General features: G+C 44.3%; 1 long non-coding RNA gene across 1 annotated transcript; it reads left to right on the forward strand.

Moving 5' to 3' along the window:
* The first annotated feature begins 175 nt into the window (after positions 1-175).
* Positions 176-9,743, forward strand: LOC116083583. Its single transcript, XR_004115780.1, has 3 exons — positions 176-495; positions 7,329-7,527; positions 8,868-9,743. It is a non-coding gene; the product is annotated as an uncharacterized LOC116083583 (long non-coding RNA).
* The last annotated feature ends 1,325 nt before the right edge of the window (positions 9,744-11,068 follow it).

The following is an 11,068-nucleotide window of genomic DNA, read 5'->3' on the forward strand; positions in this document are numbered from 1 at the left end:
AAAAAAAAAAAAAAAAAAAAAATCACCGTGCCTGCGGAGAGATAGCTGGGCGAGCATTTCACAATTGCAAATAGAAAGGGCAGGGCACGTGTGGCCGGAGGGGCGGCTCCTCTCGCTCATCTGCATTCCTTTTGTCTGGAGCTAGGGTGGGGTCGTAAGAGAGAATAAAGGTTTCTTCTGTCTAACCTTCTCCCGATAAAGGAATAATCCTTAAAAACAACTTCAACCAAAACTTGCTTCCTAACCACATAAAACAGCCCGAAACTCCCCCTCTCCGCAGACAGTGATGTGATTTTCCTGTCTTGATCTTGCTCATCCTTGAGACAACAGCTCCCTGGGGGAATTCTGGCCGCCAAGAATGTTAGAAGAGAGCAGCATTTCTCTTGGTCAGCTCAAGGTCACTCACTGTAACGTCAGAAGTGGCAGCTCCCTGGGATCTGAGAGCTGAACGACAATTTTGCGTCCCAGTAGCTGTCTTTGTCCTTAATCTGCCTGGTGAGTGAAACTATAAGGTGGGCATATTTCAGCCTGGGATGAGGTGTCTGAATTTTGATTGGGATGCACCGGGGCACTGGGAGTCGAAGACGTCATCAGAGTCTACCCCCTTGGCGAGAAGCACCGTGGGGATAAGATTAATCTTGAAGAGCAGGGGAGAGGAAACAAAGAACTGATGCTGAGAAAGAGGAGGGAGGTTAGAGAGAGTCAGTCCCACCCCTCAAGGCCAGGCTGCTGGAGGCCTCCTAGAGGCAGGCGCCTCATCAGAATAACAAGTAGGAGTGGGCTGAGGAGGAGGCTGTAAGGAGGGCCCCTCGGAGTCACCTTCAGAGCAAAGGAGTAAAGATGCTAATATCTTCGGGGTTCTGTGACAGCCCTGTGGGAGTGTGCAGGAGAGCGAGCAGGCTGTGCTGACAGCGGTGCCTGAAAGCAGGAGGAGAGAGGGTCATAGCAGATGTCAGGTTTCTGCCCACATTTCAAAGAACAGTAACAAAGAACGGCCACGTGGGGTTGTGTGGGGGGACTGGGGCGGGCCCTGAGGATTTGTAGATATCCTCCCGTTTGCCACCAGAAGACAGGTCAAGTGACCTTTACCTTCCAAGAGTGAGTGGGAAGCAGGACAAAACTGAGGAGAACCTATTGCTTCTACTGTTTAGCCTTACCATACTCCCTGGATATGAGTCTCAGTGCCGTGTAGGAGGGATGGGGAGGGAGACCTGGATTTGCCTTCAGGACTTTTTGTCGCCCCTCTTGGGATTTGTAGTCTTTGGTGAGGCTTGCAACTTCTCTGGCCTCATTTCTGTCTGGGCATGGTAGTACTCGGTGTTCACACTGCCTTTGCTGACAGCCACACCGCTCACTGCTGCAAGCACTGTTTGAGTGTGTCCCCATCACTCCGACAAAGGCGCTGTCACCATTTCGCACATAGAAAGGATGAGCACAGGAGTGTCAAATGCCCAAGGACACACAGATGGTAGGAACTGGAGGAGCTGGTTAGGAAGCATGGCAGTCAGCTGTCAGAGCCCAAGCTCCTAACCTCTGTTCTGCCCCCAGATGTGCACTCTTTTGCTTGGAAAATGAAAGTGCTAGACTCCATGTTTTCTGAGGTTGCTTCCATTCCTAGGATTTGAAGAGCCTACCTCATTTTGGGACAATGCTGTGAACCTGGGTTAACCTCACTTATGAATGTCCAACTTCTGTGCTCTTGCGTACAGTAGAAGAATCAGAAATTCCCTGTAATTATCCCCAGTCCTTCAGCCACAGGGAGAATTATGCACCTTCCAGCCCCCAGAAGCAAAAGGCAGATACTTGACTATGGAGGCCAGAGTTTGTAGTGATAAGAAAACAATATAGAAAACTGGATTGTTAGGAGGGGCTGGCTGGGGAAAAGCTATTGCCATAGTAAAATTAATTCTCAAATTTACCCAATTCTATAAAACTGCAGTTAAAGAAGTGATGAAGTCATAACCCAGGAATCCTGGAAGAAATAACAATATTCTATGAATCTGTGGATGGTGGAACCCCTTTGTCCTGCTTCTTTTTGCTTCAGAGTTAGGCAAACATCCTTTAGAAAGATACTGTATTCCCTGTAGCCCAGCCCCTGGCAATCTCAGGGTAGATATATGAGGACAGAGAAATGAGACCAGGACTCAGGGAGTTGATGGAAGGATCGCAGGATATTGACCTATGTGTAATCATTTCTCTCTCTCTCTCTCTCTCTCTCTCTCTCTCTCTCTCTCTCTCTCTCTCTCTGTCTCTCTCTCTCTTCCTTTTTTTCTTCCTTTCTTTCTTTCCTTCCTTCTTTTCTCTTTTCTTCCATCCTCTTTTCTTCTTCTCTTTCTTTCTTTTATTCTCACTTCCTTTCTTTTTTAATTGTATAATTTCAAAAAGAGGCTAAAGAGACAGGTGGTTAAAAAAATAAATAGCCACAGGACCCTCAAATCAAGAAGCAATTGTAGGTTCCAATACACTTAAACACTAAGGTGAGAGCACCAGGGCTCACTTCCCAGGGAAAGGTGATGTCATCTACTAGATTTACAAAGGGAAAGGTGATGTCATCCACATAGGTTCTCAAAGATTTAGAAATCAGACAAAAGGATGTGGGGAGGAGGGCTTTACATCTGTGAGGAGGCATCTTCATCAGGAATGTTAATGACTTGGAAGGAATTTCTGTTCAGGTATTAATGAATTTCTAATTTCTTTCCCCTACAAGGTAAAGAGTGACCATGCTACGAGCCCAGGAGAGCCAGGGAGAGGAACTGGAAGCTGCAGGAAGGGCACACTGAGAAAAAAACGAGGCAGGGTCCACTATGAGAGCCCACATCTGAGCTGTCAGGAGAATAGTACGGCTGCCCCGATCGGAGCCAGGGTCTGGCTTATGGTGCTGGATAGAAAACCATGGTTTGCCCTTCGGAGTGAGGAGAATAGTACGGCTGCCCCGATCGGAGCCAGGGTCTGGCTTATGGCGCTGGATAGAAAACCATGGTTTGCCCTTCGGAGTGAGGTATCTTTTCACAGCAAGATATACACAAAAATATGCACACGTGCATACATAGACATACACACATGCATACAGAGACATATATACATGCATACACAGGCGTACACATGTGCAAGGTATAGAAAGGGTCAAGTCAAAGAGAGGCAGGGAAAAGAGCCCAGAACCTAAAATTTTAGCTAAGTTTTAAAACACAAAAATACTTCTGGAAGAGCCAGTGGTCTCCGGGCATCCATGTCAGCTGAGAGCATCTACCTCTTTTTGAACACTTTGGGTGTAGTGAGAGGTGAAGAGGAATCCTGAAGCCAGAGGCTGGTGTTTGAGAAGGGTTAGAGGCATGGCGCTAGAGTACAGTGACAGAAAACAGTACAGGCTGGGGCTGGGCTATTCCTGGATACAGTCCTGTTCTGGAGAAGCTACACACATTTGTCGAAAATGAACTTAAGCTGGCCACAGATGTGTGTGCTGTGTGGTCAGAGAAGCACTGCTCTCCTTGCCTAGCCTAAGATCTACAATTCCAGACCATCTTCCAGCCCTAGGCTCCACAGTTCCAGATCATCTTTCAAAGCACAATTCCTGGGTCTCCTTCCCTCCCTCACCCCCCCTTTGTGTCTTGTTTTGTTTTGATTTGATTTTGTTTTTTGTTTTTTTGGGTTTTTTTGAGACAGGGTTTCTCTATATAGCTTTGGCCGTCTTGGAACTCACTCTGTAGACCAGGCAGGCTGGCCTTGAACACACAGAGATTTGCCTTTTTCCAACTCCTGAGTGCTGGCTTTAAAGGATGCATCACCACTCCCTAGCAGGGATCTCTCTTCTTTTATTTCCTAAACAGAAATGCCTCAAGGGGCAACTCTGACTGTATGTATAATTTATTAACTACAATCTTGCTGTCTGTCTGTTCATTCATCCATGCACTGTCTGTCCATCCATCTATCTATTCATCTGTTCATCCTATCTATCTATCTATCTATCTACCTATCTATCTATCTATCTATCTATCTATCTATCTATCTATCTTTCTTTTTTTGTTGTTTTTTTTGTTTTTTTTTGTTTTGTTTTTTGTTTTTGTTTTTGTTTTTTTTTTGAGACAGGGTTTCTCCGTGTAGCCCTGGCTGTCCTTGAACTCACTCTGTAGACCAGGCTGGCTTCGAACTCAGAAATCCACCTGCCTCTGCCTCCCAAATACTGGGATTACCACCTGGCCTTCCTTCCTTCCTTCCTTCTTTCCTTCCTTCTTTCCTTCCTTCCTTCCTTCCTTCCTTCCTCCCTCCCTCCCTCCCTCCCTCCTTTCTTTCTTTCTTTCTTTCTTTCTTTCTTTCTTTCTTTCTTTCTTTCCTTCTTTCTGTCTATCTGTTTGTCTGTCTATCTATAGGTCTGTCATCTATCTGTCCATTATCCACTAGAATATATACACTTGCAGTGTCCTTTTTGTAAAAGCATCTCAGTGACATCATTTTCAGCAGCATCCTTTGGCCATGCCCACTATGAAGAGTTGCAGCTTTTGGATTCACTCGAATTCAAGAAAAGACATTCAGAGACTGATTCTTGCTACCTTCACACAGCAGCTTCAACTCAAAGAGGAGCACAGATCTAAGGCTCAATGAGAATACGCCCCTGAGCCAGGACACTTCCACATTCTAGCCTGACCAGAGAGCTCCCTCTGGTGGCTCTTTGGTGCATACTTTTGAAATGAAGTAATGCCAGACAAGCAAGCACAGACTGTTAAATCTCAGATAAGATTCTCTCTCTCTCTCTCTCTCTCTCTCTCTCTCTCTCTCTCTCTCTCTCTCTCTTTCTCTCTCTCTCTCTCCAAAAGACAGTGAGTGCTAGTTATACTGAATCTATATTGCTTTCAGAATCCTAAGTGTACTGATTGTTCCAGGAACCACATGAGGCAATAAGGTTCCCTAGTAAACCAAGATCACTTAGACAGTGAGTTGTGGAGCAGATTGGACAGTAACAGCCAAGCTGTACTGTAGACCCATGGCTCACTCATGCCCTTGGGCTGTGCACAGAGCCTTTATCTGCCAGTATTTGCATCAGTCAGCCATTGTGAAACACAGGATGCTCCATGGATCAGCAAAGGAACACTTAGATTTCTTTCCAAATCACCATTTTAGATCAATGTAGCCACATTTGCTGATAAAGCCTGCTTGGCTTTACAAAGCAGCCCCTTTAGAATGATTTTCAGCTGTAATTTTCTAATGTCAAAAATCTAAATCTATTTTATATTTATATTTTATGTTTATATAAGTTCCCTTATATAAAAATGCAAAGATTGCATTACTGTTTCTTCTGTCTCCTCTAGATAAGGTTTTTAGACAACTGTAAAGGGTTCTGGGGCTTTTGAAAGTTTTCTTAAAGGCTTGGCATGTTTTGTCCTTCCTTCTTATAATCTGGAACACTGAATTCCTGGGGTTTGGAAGTATACTGCTCCCGGAGCCAAAAGCTAATCAAGCTTGCATCTGGTTCTGCTTTCAGCAGCTGTCTGAGCTAGGCATGCAGTTCATGTTTCTGGATTCCAGTTTTCTTATCTATAAAAGAGAAGTATTTAACCAGATGAATTCTCTGCCTTCTACTAGCTGGAATATTAAGTTCTGTGGTTGGTGAGAAAGAATATGCATAGTGCCACAATGATTAACAGGAATTATAACTTCTCTCAGACCGTTGAACAACAGACACTCCATTTTCTAGATGTGGGCTCCTTGGCCTCACCCTTCCTCAGATCCTGTGTGAAATGGGCTGCCGTGCTTGGAGTCGAAACAAGAACCCAACCATGGAAATGAAATCTCTCTTATGTCTCTGTCCAGTCTGTAAGCACTTCGTTAGGATGAAAAAGAGTTAAGACGTGCCTTCCCGTCCCGTGGGCTGCATGTACACAGGGGACATGTGCTCTGTTACAGACTGTGGACCCTGGAAGCCCTTTAGCATCTTGGTAATGCCGTGGTTGAGACTTGCTGCTTTAGAATGAGCTTTCTTCTTTCTTTCAATGTGAAGACTCAGCTTGCTTGGAAAAGGAGCAAATCCCTAACTTACAATGCATACTCTCTGCATAACTCTTCATAGTTAACCTTCATAGATGGTGAGGGCAAGAAGCCAGCTCTAGCATTTTTTCCTGAGATCACTAATGAGCAGCGTCAGTGGAAGGGAAGGAGGGCTTGAGGACCCATGGCTTCCTAAACACCACATACTGAGCCATGAATTACCCTAATATGCAAAGGATCTGCACTACCATTACTAGTTTAAAAAATCAGACCTACAGAAAAATAACCTTATGATCGGAAGCAAAGAAAAGAATGTCCCAGTGAAGTTTGTCATCCCTTAGATCCTGAGGGGAAAGGACTGATGGACTTAGAATCCACAATAAAGAATCCCACAGAGACAAGGAGAGTCTCCAGGGTGTTCTCATCCAGTCTCTGAGCACATACGAATGGAATAAAGGTGTGGCTAAAATTGGGAAACCAGGAAGGAAAGGGGAAACTCCCCAAAGATCACATCCATGGGAAAGATTCCTGGATCTGAAATGAAAAGAAATTCCTAGCGAGATGTAAGATCGGTAGCTACAGGAGTCCCAGCCTTAATTGGAGCAAGGTGGCCACTTTGAACTTGTGAGGTAGTGGAGGAGCCTGGCGGATATATATTCTCGTCCTTCCCACTTTCCACAGGGCAGTTTTTAGAGATCAGCTTTTCTTTTTCTATTTAAAAAAAAAATTACATTGATGTATTTATTTGTGTGTGCAGCAGCAGGTGTTCTCTGGCACCTGCATGGAAGTTAGATCTCTCATTTCATCTTGTAGAGCCCAGGGATAGAACTCAGGTTGTAAGGTTCGGTAGCAGGTACCCTTGCCCCACTGAGCCGTCCCAAAGACTTTCAAGTATGGAACAGGGTGGAGAAAGGCAGACTAACTAACTGAAAGGTAGGCAGGGATCATCCATCACTAAGATCAATCACATAGGACAAGGATGAGGCTGCTGTGTGCAGGAACACTTCCCCAGCTACAGAGAGCTTGAAGAGGTAGGGGAGAAATGGAGTCCAGCTCTCTTGAAGTATAGTCAAAAGTGACAGGTACCTCATTGCTCTCAGTAAGAGACATGTGCACTTCCCAGCTATGGGTAACAGTGGATAGAAGCAATTTTTTTCTGGCTGCTTCCTCTTGGAGTTTCCCAGGCAGCTATCAATGTCCGATGTTTGCTTTTTCTTCTCAAATTTGGTTCATGAAAGATAGGGTTCCCCCACCCCCTTTTCTCAATAGATATTTTCTTTCCCTCTTTTGCTTTTGCTCCCCATCCTTCCTCAGCTCCTTGACTTGCCTTTTCCATTTCGGTCTTATTAAAGGGAGAGGTGAGCTGGATTAGGAATCATGAAGCAAGGTGCCGTTCTGCACTCACCTCCTGCCCTCTCTGAACTCTTCAACACTGAGAATGTTCGAGGCTGAGGAGTTGACAGGATAACCTGATAGTCGAGAACCTCCTTGGTGAGCTGAGGAAGACAGCCATAATAGAAAAGGTCAAATCATGGAGCAGTTCACAATGAGGTAAGTACTATGGAGCAGTTCAGGGTGCTAGGCCAGCGTAGCTCTAAAGTGAGCAACCCGTGCGAGTGTGTTGGGACCAGAGGCAGGGACCATTTCTAAGGGAAGCGTGTGGGCCCTGGGAAGGTGTAAACTTTCATGTGCGCTATTTTTCCCTTTATCCCTGGCATAGTTAAGGTTTCTATTGGTGTGAAGAGACACCATGACCATGTTTTTATCAAGAAAAACATTTAATTGGGCCTGGCTTATAATTTCAGGGTTTAGTCCATTATCATCATGGTGAGAAACATGGTGGCTTGAAGGCAGATATGGTGCTGGATAATGAGCTGAGAATTCTACATCTGGATTGGCAGGCAGCAGGGAGAGAACTGGCTTGGCCTTTTGAAACCTCAAAACCCATTCCCCCACAGTGACATACTTCTTCCAATGTGGGCACAACATGGCATATACCCATCTGTGGTGGTTTAATTATGCTTGGCCCAGGGAGTTGGCACTGTTAAGAGTTATGGCCTTGTTGGAGTATGTGTGACTTTGCTGGAGAAAGTGTGTCACTGTGGGAGTGGGCTTTGAGATCCTCCTCCTAGCTGACTGTGAGTCAGTCTCCTCCTAGAGGCCTTCAGATGAAGATGTAGAACTCTCAGCTCCTCCTGCACCATGCCTGCCTGGATGCTGCCATGTTCCTGCCATGATGATAATGGACTGAACCTTGGAACCTGTAAGCAGCCTCAATTAAATGTTTTCCTTTATAAGAGTTGCCTTGGTCATGGTGTCTGTTCACAGCAGTGAAACCCTAAGTAAACCACAATCATCACAGCCCCCAGTGGGGATTTAGGTCACCTAGGGGTTCATAGGAAGACCCTGTCTTAAAAAGTAAACAAGTAATGTGGATCCATGTAAGTTGTGATCAATGCATTATGTTGATGATGAGGACTATGGAAAGCACCTGTACTAGCTCTCCATTTCTTTTAGGCACAAAGCCAGATTTAAAAAAATACTACTGCCAGGCAGTGGTGGCGCACGCCTTTAAATCCCAGCACTTGGGAGGCAGAGACAGGTGGATTTCTGAGTTCGAGGCCAGCCTGGTCTACAGAATGAGTTCCAGGACAGCCAGGGATACACAGAAAAACCCTGACTCGAAAAACAAAACAAAACAACAACAACAAAAAACCCCCAAAAAACAAACAAACAAAAAACCTACCATGTATATAAAATAATTGACAAAATACATTTTTTCTAAATATTATGCATTTTACCATTTATATAAATGATACCACATGACACATCTCGCCATGCAAGCCTCCAATGCCCCACACCAACTCCACTCTCTGTGTTCCTTCACACAGAGTCCCACAAAGCCTTAGTCCCATGGCTGTGTCTTCAGATTTCCTTGACCAGTTGGATTTGTCTCTTGAGAAGCAACAACAGGCAACTGAGGAGTGGAAGTGGAAGAAGTACGATGTGGTAAGCAGGATAAAGTTCTCCCGAAGGTGCTCATCCCCAGAGCCCGTGAACATGCTACTTTAAATGACAAAGAAACCTTTGCAGGTTTAATGAGTTAAATATTTTAGAAGAGATTATTCTTTTTCTCAGGCTCTTCCATTCTTTACGTTGCTTCTTCCATAATGTCCCCTGAGTCTCAGTGCGGATGATTTAGATGTCCCATTTAGGGTTGGTTCCTACCCAGTACCAGTCACTTATTCTCAACACTTTGACAACTATCTCTAGAAGATTCTCTTCTATGGGTTCAGTTCTCTCCAGGCCCCACTAACTCCAAACCCTCTTTTATCAGTTCAGGGTTCCCTTTATTGTGAGTACATGTTTCCAGTTTTATCAACTTTGGATTCCATTCACCCCTGTATACCGCTAAATATAGTCTCTTCATAGGGCAGATGGCTCAGTGGGCTAAGCCTTGGCCTTGTGAAACTGACAATCTGAGTCAATCCCCAGAACCCACATGAAGGTGGAAAGAGAGAAAACAACTCCACAGAGCTGTCCTCTTACTTCCACATGATAATGTGGAAAACACATGCCCACACATACGTCACACACATATTTATTAATATTAATAAACAAAAATGAAGTCTGATAAGCTCCATGTGTATGTGTGAGCTACGAGTCTCAATAGGAAATATTCTTTCTTCTCTGTTTTGTATTACTAACATAATCATGTTGATACCTATCATCTCTTTGTCTGTCTGTCTGTCTGTCTGTCTGTCTGTCTGCCTGTCTAATCTACCACGTCTAAATTACCCTTTTGTACAAATCACACATTTTATCCATTCTTGTAGACATGGGTATTTGAGTAGATGTCAGTTTCCTTCACTAGCTTCTGGCATATTTACCCCGTGTACAAGAATCATATTTTCTCTAATGTATAAGTAATGGAAGAAATTACTGCATTGGTTACTGCATGTAGATTCAGGTTTTCCTACATGTAATCAGTTGATCCATCTTTGATTTATATATCTCTCAAAAATCCTCCTCATTCTCTAAGACCTCTGTCCATCCTGCAAGCTACCCTGACTGTCCCAGCTGTAATGCACTGTCTCCTGCGAATCCCCTATCACATTGTGCTTTCTTTTCTTTTCTCTTCTTTTCTCTTCTTTTCTTTTCTTTTTTTTTTTACATTGTGCTTTCTTATATTTGATTATGCCTGATAGCCTTAATATGAAAGCTGTTCCTTTTAGCAGCAGGTTGGTTGTTACCTGACAGTAACTGTCAGCAAGTCTTTGACCAGTCAGTTTCTCTACTTAATTTCCTTCTTTCTGTTAAGGACCAACATTCTCAAGCCACACCTTTCTGAGTACTCAGAAAGCATCGCTTATTGTTTTCTGGCTTTCTTGAAAATATGTTATTTACTGTGCACTTTGTGGCAATGGTGGTTGGTTGCTGTGAATCCCTTACTTTTTCATGCAACCCTCCACTACCCTTCGTTTGTAGATTCTTTGATCTAGACCACTTAGCATGTGAACTTCTGGAATGGTGTTGCTGGCTCCATCTTACACTGCTGCTGGCTCCATGTAGAAACATCCTTGGAGAACATCTAATTATATTGGAATGCCAGTTCTTGATAGACATGCAAGGCTCAGAACTCCCTCTAGAGCTCTGTAGTGGGAACTCTGGGATCGCCAGACCTGGACTCCACTTCCTCCTCACCCCCTTGGAATCATCTACTGTGGAGGAAGTCTTCCTTCTACACATAACATCCTGCCCCCTTCCTCCCCATCTTTGCTTTACTCAGGCTCTGAAATTTGTCTGTAAGAGGTTCTTTTTTGGACTTTGAAATTTTACAACATTTTCAAAAATCCCTCACTTAAAAAATGAAGCACCCCTTACACTTCTGTCTTCGTTAGGGTTTTATTGCTGTGAACAGACACCATGACCAAGACAACTCTTATAAGGACAACATTTAATTGGGGCTGGCTTCCAGGTCAGAGGTTCAGTTCATTATCATCAAGGCAGGAGCATGGCAGTGTCCAGGCAGGCATGGTGCAGGAGGAGCTGATTCTATATCTTCATCTGAAGGCTGCTAGCAGAATATCAA

This window comes from Mastomys coucha, unplaced genomic scaffold (genome assembly GCF_008632895.1).
Source record: "Mastomys coucha isolate ucsf_1 unplaced genomic scaffold, UCSF_Mcou_1 pScaffold8, whole genome shotgun sequence".
In the NCBI taxonomy this organism is placed as follows: Eukaryota; Metazoa; Chordata; class Mammalia; order Rodentia; family Muridae; genus Mastomys; species Mastomys coucha.